The 10,731-nt window shown below is 38.7% G+C and overlaps 1 non-coding gene across 1 annotated transcript; it reads right to left on the reverse strand.

Moving 5' to 3' along the window:
* Positions 1-10,198: 10,198 nt before the first annotated feature.
* On the reverse strand, positions 10,199-10,255 carry LOC148666548 (U7 small nuclear RNA). The gene has a single exon (XR_015939075.1). It is a non-coding gene; the product is annotated as a U7 small nuclear RNA (small nuclear RNA).
* Positions 10,256-10,731: the final 476 nt, after the last annotated feature.

Below are 10,731 nucleotides of genomic sequence, written 5' to 3' on the forward strand. Positions count from 1 at the left end.
GACTCAGACATGACGTTCATGTACATATTATACCCTAATATGTCACTGCGTTACAATAATTTGATCAAAACAACTGGTGAAAAAATAATAATCAAATATTTCTTTCCTTCTTTTAGTAGATAAAGACTTTATCCAAAAAAGAAGCATTTATTCCTTTCCTCTCCTACCAGCCCTTACAAGTCACCCAGTTTTTAATTTAGAGCTGGATTAAAGCTCTAGTCTCTTGGTGTGAGTTGGAACCCCACTGCTGCCAAATATCTCCAACTATCTCAGTGTTAAGAAGCAAAAAACACACATTTGCTGCAGAAGTAACAGGAGAATTTGTGCCATTCAGCCTTATAGCGTGATGTCATTTTCTCATGCTCATTTTTAGATGCTTGTGATCGAATCTATGATTCTTATGAGTGTGCCCTCCATAAAGGTAGCACAGATATAACGTGCCAAGTTTTCAGAGAACCGCATTAAATACAGGTCAGAAGAAGGCGACAAAGTGTCCGCTAGGCAGTTCAGCGATTTCAACGGTGTTCTCTGTTGACACCCGACGTTCTCCAAAAGAGTAAGGTGTTGGGAGTGTGGCTGGGTGGTCTAAGTGCTGGGGTTGTGCTCCATTTTCTTCGCTGGGTTAGGTTTGAATCTTGCCGCTGCTAAGTGTTGGTGGGTTAAGACCTTCCTTCTATTGCGACTTCAATGGGTAAAAGCTTTGCTTGACAGTCTATCGAGAGACTGAACTAGGTGTTTCAAGATAGTCTTTGTCAACTTAACATCAAGGCATAAAAAAGCCTCATTTTGTGTTCCCAACAGCAATGCTCTTTGGTCCCTTCAGCATTATGCAGGGAACAACATCTGCCGTGATCACTTTTGAGTCAGTGTGAATCGAAGTGTGCCGCAATTGTTTTTAAAATTGGTACTGTAGGCATGGTGCATTTGTCTGTGAAACTTGAATGCTGTGCTTTTTCACGCAGAATCATCGGCAGGAGCAAAGCTTATTCAATCTTTCCGCACAGCGCTCCATCAGAAATACTTTGTCCAAGTTTTGAAGAGATTGTGGGATTCTCTGCACACGTTCACATCGCGTACCTCAGACAACACCACCATTCGATGGGAAATTGATTCTGCTTCTTGCAGTTGTTCCTGTGGTTGCAGTAGTTACAAAGTTGCACTTTCCTCCACCTTCTGCTATAGTATTCACTGGGTGAGCTTCATCATTTGGCTCAGAAAGGTCAACTGTGCTTCGGAAAAAATCAGCTGCAGTGTCGTTATTTTGTCGGTGAGTATGGCTGTCTTTTAAAGCAAATGAAAAACACGAGTTTGTGGATTTCTCCAAATAGCAACGAATTCAGTTGTGCAGTGCTTTACTGCTTTCAGAGGGTCTTTTATCGACGCTGCTATAGTAGAGAAACGACATAATCACAAACGCAACCATTTGTGCTGGCTGTTTCACTAAGTATTAAGCTTTTTCAACTATCACATGATTTTAACTAATTTAACATCATCTCCAGGAGAGCACCTTGCACTGCTCACTGAGCTGATGTACAGTATGTGCCCATTTCTCAAAAATTAAATATCATCTAAACTGATTTTTTCTATTTTAAATGCTTTCCTACTCTTTTAATATTTCAGTTAAATCTTGAAGTAATTTCCATTGATATTAATCCTAGTCCCGATGAACGATTCTGGGACATGGTGTACCTTGAATAATGTTCTTATAGGTTTCAGTTTGGAAAAGTGCGCTCTCCAGAAGCTACCGAAACCTCTAATGGTCGCACAAAGCTTAATGCAATAGCAACGTTTGGGGTTGAAAAAGAATATTACTTGCTATGAATACGAACACTGTTACATGAGGCACGTAAGGACTATTTTAGCTCAGATCATCAATTTATCTTATATTTCTACTCCATTAATATCGCTATTGAGTGCTAAAGGTAGGTCCTGGCAATACTTCATGAAATCTTCTTAAGAAAACTTAAACAAATATATTTCCAGTGCTGAACAAAAAGTAAAAAATACAGATTATGTGCAACTGATAAAATCTCTCTTCCAGGGATGTTGTAGCCACATGCAAATTACTTCATCAGCTTTAAAAGTTTCTTTTGCATTTATAAGACGATCAGCATGACACTCAAAACATACCTGTATTCAGTAAGCGCTGAGTCTGCTGGCTGAGCAAGTTGCCTCCTCACACACAATAGCAGCCCCGAAGCTAAGATAAATGAAGAGAAATTGCTTTTATTGGGCACTTTTCATATCCGATGAGCTTGACATCTCCCAAGGGTGATGGAGTTCTTTTGCGACACTGCTTTTCCCTTTTTTCTTCTTTCTGTACTCTGATGGAAAAAAAACGAGAAAGCATGTAAGGGAAAAATGTATTTTTTTTCATGGAGAAAATGTGCACCAGGAAATGTTTTGTTTTGAAGAAGTGATTTAACATGATACATGACCTAATTTACTGTAGCAAATGCTCACACTGCAAGGTCTGCTTTACTATAAGAGAGAAGTAGAGTGAAGATGTCATAATTTCACTGCCTTGTTGAAGAAAACATTTTTTCTTTGAATTCTAAATCAATCAGAATTTCAGAATGACACACAAACCCTTTGTCTGTTTTAAAGATATGATATTTTAAAACTGATAAAAATGTAGAAAACACGTTTCTCACTAAGAAATTTTAGATGGGGTGGTATATTACTAGTTGCAGCGCTAAACTCACCATGGTGCAATTCGGTTACATGATTGGCCAGTGGTTTAATGGAAAACGCATCTGTTTTTGCATCATGAGATTGTAGGTTCGACTTCTACCGGATTCGTGTGATTTTAAATCAGGCTCCTCAGAAATAGATGTCCATTATGTGAATGAACCGCACCTGAAAGCAAACGTTGGGTCAGGTTTCCTTTCTTTCCTGCATGAAATAGCAAATTGTTACAAAAAGCGTTGTCCAAATGTCCAATAGCGTTGGTCATTTTAATTAACATGAATATACTGTAAGGTCTTGGTCTTGGTACATGGGAGTAGATTTCATCCACAATTTAAAAAAGGGCAAATAATATTTATTTTATTTAATACAAAAGTGACCTAAAACTCTGTAACTTTCAGGTTAGCTTGAACCTGTAATAAAAAAGGGGCCTGAAACTTTCTGTGATGTAACTGTCTTACGTATGTGATGTTTCACAGATGTGCAGTGTGCCTTTTCTCTTGTCGTGTTCAAAATGACTTGCTGTGCAATCTCTTGAATGTGTGTTCTGTACTGCTCTGTTATTTCATTTAGATTATCTATGTGGTATACAGATAAAACTGGACTGTATGGTGTAATGTCTGGGTTCAGCACCAGCTGAACCTGAAAACACATCAGCCGATCTCGACATTATTTGAACACACAACCTTCTGAGGTGGTGTCAGATGTGCTACCATTGCACCACCAGGTCACTCCGTAGAAGTGCTTATAATTCCCCCAAGGAGAAAAATCAGCGTCCCTGAAAAAGTGTTTTTTTCATTCTCTCCTGTGTGGAGCGCCGCTCTTCCAACGAGGGTCTCTTCTTCCCAGACCACAGATTATTCTTCCTGTCTGGCTCTCACACAGAGAGCAGACACACCGACTCCAATAATGTGTTTACTACATCTGTAGATCTGACCCTCTACAGCCCTGATATTCCTGGACAGGATCCCATATTGAGCAGTATTTATCGTGTTGTGAACTTACAGTGTGTACACAATGCACTTTATACACAAAGTAAGTGTTTTTGTAACTCTAGGACGTTTTGTGAAAATGTTACTGGCATGCCAAAATTGCACCCTCAACTGAACACTCCCACCCCCCTCAGTTTTGGATAAAAGGTTTGGATAAAAAGTTTTTGAACACTTTCACTTAACTTGCCCCGTAAAAAATAGTTGTACTTTGTCAATGGTCAGATAACTACACTAACCCCGAATTCACAGTTACTACATCGGACTGTTTGATGTGCAGGAGGGCTATCCGTCCAGGAACAGCATGCTACATAGTGTCTATGTTTTGGGGTGTCAACATTATTACGACCTTATTTGCTCAGGTGGACCACTGCCTTGCAGTAGTTTATCCTTATACTTACAATTGTTATATAACTAGGACTGTAGTTATAGAAGTTTGTACTTTCTGTTGGTTTTACAATGATTTCTTAATGATTCAGAACCTCGTTACTGTTGATGTTGTTGCAAAAATGAACACATATGGTTGATGCTCCAGACAAAAATAATCACGTGAGTTCTGATGAACGTGGAACTGTTCTTCATCACTAAATACCAGATTGCTTGTCGTTATCTTCTAACATGAAATACTAATCTGTGGCATGCTTGTGAGAATTCACTTGGATGGTTGCAACGGCTCCGTTTAAACCAAAATATCACTGCCCCCCTCAGGATTTCAGATGCCCCCCTACAGATCATTCACCTGGCGCCAGTCCTGGGTATAATGTTGAACATAGCTGCCTTGAAAGCAGTTAATCCGGGTGTGATTCCCACCTGATCCATCGACAAACCTTTTCCAATGAATCTTCGATCGATTTAAAAAAGTCTTGAAACTGGTAGGCTAGGGAATAAGCACTGTTTGAGTGCACTAAGGAAAATGTGCTACTGTGCTGTGTTGCTCCAGTAGCGCAATTGGTCAGGTTGGGGTGCTTTTAAAGCGTAGTTATGTTGAGGTTGTGAGTTAAATCATCACATGGAGTAGTTTCTGTTTTCAGCTACAGAAACTCGCTGTTGAATTTAAGTCTGTTCTTGTGTTGCTTTTTCTGCTCGATGGAGCTGTGTTAATGCAGGCACACCTGCTTCCACGTCAAGTTATTTTATTGTTGCTCACAAACCAACACACTGCAGACACCTCTGATATTGTCACTGCTTGTGAGCCACATGTTCCTGCTGTCAGCCTACCATGTTCATGCACATCTAGAAATATTACTGTTACAGTATAGGAGCGAACAAACGAAACGAAAGCACACCAAGTTTAAAAAGGTCAAAACATGTCAAAGCCCTTCCTCGACGAGGATGGGGTTCAAACCTACTTGTGCAGAGTATCATGTAGTAAGAAGTTGTTGCTTTAACCACTAGGCCACCTCCATACACACTTTAGCGCCTTCCGGACATGAGTTGGCTCTTTCCCCATGCTCGAGGGTAATTTTCCTCTTCCACCTACAATTTCAACATTTACCTTGGGAGATGTCAAACCACAGAGCCCGTGCTGCGTTTCAGTGCCGGCTGTAGTGGACACCCCGTTGAACATAAAAAGCAAATTGAGCTCCTTGGACATAAGCCATTTCTCGTCACTTGCTCAGCGAGCAGGCTCAGCGCACACTGAATGCAGGTGTCTCAGAGCAATTGAGATGTGTCCAAGTGGCTGTAAAAGGGATATTTGATGCCAGTGCCGTGGCTTAGTTCTCCGACAGCAGGCGTAGCGGCGCGCCGGTTGGAGTATTCTCAGTCGCATTTAATGGGAACGTCATGGCAGCGTCAGCTCAAACCACCAAATGGAGACAGGCGTGCCGACAAGCTGACCCTGCTGATGCGGGATTAACACTAGGATGCGAGAATGCTGTGGCTTAGTTGGTTAAAGTGCCTGCCTAGTAAACAGGAGATTGTGGATTTGAATCCCTGTGGTGCCTTCCTTCCTGTCTTGCTGCATAGTTTATCATTATGGACAGCAACATGCTTCTACATTAAATTTAATGGATGTGTTCATTCAATTTTGGAACAACTTGTTTTTAAAAAAATCCATACAAATTGCGAAAGATAAAATACTCATCTGTTTTGTCAGTGCAGAGGAATTACTGCCAGCTGGCAAGGAAACAAAAATGATTTTTTTGTCTTTAGTCAAAAACCTGTGAATGTAGAAAAAAGGTGATGTGCGTTAGTTTCTATGGCACAGTCAGTCAGCATATCCTTCAGTTAAACATAACGTTGGTAAATCAAAAGTCCCCAGAGACGCATTTCAAATTAATCTGACCTCAACACCGTCTCCCCTAAATGTGATGGGGTTTCTTTGGATGTCCTTAAGCATTCTGATAGTTGCAGTGATTTCAAACTTTTGGCTAACTACAAGAAGTTAATAGTTGAGTGCCTAAGTCAATATCACCGGGAATGTGACTATGTAAACTTAAATAGTATTCAAAATATTGCAATTTTGTTGTAGTTTAAAAATATATTTTAGCTGGGGATCCTCAAATGATGAGGGTAGAAAAGAGAACTATTCGACACCATCAGGAGTGCTTAACGTGTGATAAAAGTGTTTTTTAATCACAAAGTGAAAATAGTGAATTTGTCTTTCACTTAGGCGTTCATCAAAAGCTCATTAAACAATGAAAGAGAGGCTCGTGTTCCGAATTCTCTTCTTGTCTCATTGTCTTGCTTTGATTTTTAAAATGTACACTGTTGGCTATTCACTCTTCCTAACACGATTAAAGAGCCGAGTTTAGTTCAGAGGTAAAGCATCTCATGCATCGTATGAAGCTCTGTTTTCTATCACCAGCGTCTGCACTCTGGATTTCTTTTTAAGCGCGATATCTTTTCTGTGATTTCTTTCGTTTGAATTCCCTCATGTGTGAATTTCAGCGCGACACATAAACTCGTTTGTCTGTTTTTAAGAGATGCAATTTTTAAAACAGACAAAATGAAAGACTGTTTAACTAAATACACATAGAAAACATGCACCTTATTGAGAAAATTTGGACTGGGGCGATTTATTATTGTAGCGGCGCAAGCTCACAGTGGTGCACTTGAGGAATGCGGTACAAGGGCCAGTGGTGCATTGGATAACGCATCTGATTATGGATCAGGAGACTGTAGGATTGTAATGCTCTTAAACCCAGTACCATAACCGTAGTGTGTTCAGTCCTACACAACCTTTCTATCGACTGAATAAGCCTCCTGTTCCATCTCCATCTTCTTCCCAGACATTCCGGCTATTTCAGCACCGTTATTGTTGGACTGCAGTCACAGATACGTAAGGGACACTATTCCGAAAAACTGTCTTAAATAAATAACGTTGCAAAAGGTAACAATAAGGGTTTCTTAATGTAACGTTACATTTGGCCGTACAATACAATTTTCTGTACCCTCAAATAAAACCCTCAATTACTGCTTTCTCCTGAGAAACACAAGTGTAGTGTCAAATCACAATAAATAATACAACAAATATACTAAATTAACACCCAGATATGACAACACACAGCTATGACAGAACACATTGAAGACTTAAAAGCCCTTTTTTTATTTCCTTAATTTCCATTCTCTTCCCTCCCCAGGATAACTGAAAACTAACTATAATAAAGACTGTATATGCATTACTTGTAATACAGCTACTAATAAAGATATACATGGAACTTAATTATTAATAAATAACATTTGTATTACTAAAGATGTGTTATGATAACATTCATTGTGAATATTTGTGGTGTCTGGAAAGCAATTTTAGTTAAATATAATAATAATTTTCAAGCAAGTGGTGGATAAGCTTGTTAATTAATGAGTACATTATTTCCATTACATTCAAGACAGTTCTAATGTGATCAATTGTTCTGCTTAGTCCGCTACTGAGTTGCTTAAAACCTATGAAGAGGTGGTTTAAGCTAGACTCCTAATGCAGTAACATCTAATGGGCAGCAGCTGTTATTTTAGGTTTGTTGCAATTGAGAACAGGTTTAGTACAGAGCTGCTGATAAATTTCAGTGGAGTTTATTGTAAATAAGTTTATTGCAATTGACCCATTGTAGCTACCAATCAGCAGCAAGGAAAAACAAACTTCACTTGTGCCTTTTAAAAGAAGGGAAACAGAGTAGTAGTTTATGTGGTAATTTCAGGTGCAATGTAAGAACTAAAGTTAACTACTCCCATAGTAATGCGTGGGGTCCTATCAATAGAAAAAAAAAATGTTGTAACCCGAAAACACAACAAACACAAAACGAGAAGTCTTCCAGGAACCTAGGTAAATCCCTGTAGTAGTCTAACAACTATGAAAAAAAAAACAACCAAACGCAACAATTTCAAAAGAAAAAGAAAACAAAACATTAAAAACAAATCTGGGGAACAACAAAAACACAGAATCTAATGCGAGAGCTTTTTCAAGTCTTCAGTGCTCCTCTCGTCTCAGTATACCTCTCTCATATATTTGTTTACAGGTCAGCTGGAGGTACACAGCTGATGGTAATTTAAGTAGTCACAAATTATAGTACATTATATACAATATTGTAATCAACATATGGCTAATCATCAACTACTACTAGATCTTCACAAATCAACCAATCAGACATACCCATTACACATTTTCACATATTAACTGCACTTTTCTACAGTATTTGCTCAGTCATAGAATACAAAGTGACCATATTTCAAAGTTCAAAAGTTGTAGTAACTTTTTAGAACATGGAGCTTTTTGTAAAACTCTTTATTTTGGCATTAAAAGATCAGCAAGATTATACATTATAAACTAAAAAAAGAAAGTATGCCAGAGGTGGATCCTATTAATCAGATGTAAGCTGTCATATAATGACCTATCTGTAACCTAGAATACTAGTAGTGAATATTTTCCACACCACAGAGAGAATATAATATCATACCAGTAGGTTTTGATTGTCCATGTTGTCAAAGACTTGCTTGTGTGTACAGGACTCTTCCATTGTGCTCAGCCTCTTGATGTGGAATTGGGAGTCCACCTGTTCTGTACACTTTCCCACACGCCTCAGTTCATCTCTGATCTCTATCAGGAGACCCAATACCCGAAACTCTGAAATCATTCACATTTTGTATCAGCATTTGAAAGGAATTAGGTCAGGATTTTCTTACACTATTGTTACATTAGCATAACTATAGTGTTGTTAATGTGCTACATGCAATTTATAATCCTAAAATTGTTAAATTTCCACATTTGTAGTTGATGTTGTATGATCTTCACCTTCACAATATTTTGATGTGCCATTTATTGCTTATTAACGTACTATTTTTAATCAAAATAATATTAAGTAAGACCTGTATGTATTTAAATAGTATTATTATTATTTAGGAACAAGTAATAGGTTTATTCCATGCTGAAAAAAAGAAGAAAGAGAACACAACGTTTCGGCCGTGGACCCTTCTTCAGGTGTGAGAGAGACAGGGCAGTAGGCAAAGGTATGACGAAGAGATCTAGAAAAAGATTTGGAGGAAGGCATAGTGGGTCGCAGCAGCTGTAGGCGGTAATAGTTCAGGTGGGTAGCTGCGTCAGCAGGCGTAGGCTGCAAAGCTGTCCTTGTTGTTTGCCATTTAGGTTAAATACTGTCACGTTTTTCTCAGCAATCCTCTTTTGATGAGTAAGTATAAATAATAATGCTGTCTGCATTAGCCACCCACTGTTCCAGCATGATTGCACAAAGAGGAGTGGTAGCGTGTTACTGAGATGTCATTCAGAAGGGAAGTGATCCAGCTCAGCTCTCTGAGGTCTGGTAGATACATTTTCCATATGAGTAATGTAGGATCAACTTCTTCAGGCTGGAGGAAGGGCTCGCATTTCGGCAGCAGTAACTGACTGAGAAGTGACTCCAAGGACCTGGTCTTATCAGGTTGCTTTGGCACGTTTGTCAGTTCTGCTGAAATGGCCTGATATAGGGATATTTAGGAAGCAGAGGAATGACTATCTGAAAGGTGCCATGATCTTCTGGCTGTTTGGCGTAATCATGAATGACGCGGTAAATGCGTGTTCTTGCAATAAGAGAAACAAGATCCATAAAACACTGGCAGAAGTACAAAACTTGAGCGGATAAAAAGACACCTGTTTCTGCCTGATTTCAAACAGGGGATCTTGCGCATGTGTGATGAATGTGATTGTTACGTCCCAGTGTGTGGTCTGTGTGTGGTTTTTTTTGTTATGTTCCACACTGCTGACCTTTGATTGTTCTCCCTTCCCCATTGGCCCACCATTACAGCACTGTTCCGTATGACATCATCAATCAGCCTCTCAGCCAATCAGACTGCATCTTATTCAGCATATAACATGGAGGTTTTCAGGAAGGAGACAGTCAAATAACCACAGTCAAATACCAGGAATACTACAGAAGCACACAGCTATATCAAGATATCCAAATGCAAGACCCTATTTATATTGTTTGCAGCAGTGTTCTTGAAACTATCATACAAGATCTTTTTATTCATAAAAGTCCCATAAATTGTTTGAAAATTATTGTTAAACACATCTATTTTTTTACCAGAAAACAGGCTTTCTGACTTCAGAAGCCTTCTAAACAAATACTAAAAGAGCAAAAAATCCAGTTGGTGAAAAAAACAAAAACACATATACCCTACCAAACCTCGAGTACAGGCCATTCAGGGTGATAATACAAAACAATTTAAAATTAAACAAATAAAAGCTGTCAACTGGTAATCACAGCTACTCATAAAAAAAATGAAGTGGCAATACACAGTAGGTGACTCTTGAGTGTAAATTAAATCCACTAAATTTAGTGTTATATTTCCAAATCTGATATGCAAATTATAGATCTGGGCCAGCCAATCACAACGTTCCCATGGTCTGGAATAGCGCTGCTCCCCTCTTCTAGTTATTCACACTGGTGTTAGGTTGCATATTAGCACACTTCATCTAATTCAGTTGTTTCAGAAAAAAAAGTAAACAAATAAACTGGATTTATTTGTTGGAGCTTCACCAATCTGTTTTTCCACCAAATAAATTGGCTTTCTGACTTCAGAAAAACCTTCCATTTATTTTTTAAGAACTATTTTAATTTCA

Source organism: Lepisosteus platostomus, chromosome 5 (assembly GCF_059453375.1).
Source record: "Lepisosteus platostomus isolate fLepPlt1 chromosome 5, fLepPlt1.hap1, whole genome shotgun sequence".
Lineage (NCBI taxonomy): Eukaryota > Metazoa > Chordata > Actinopteri > Semionotiformes > Lepisosteidae > Lepisosteus > Lepisosteus platostomus.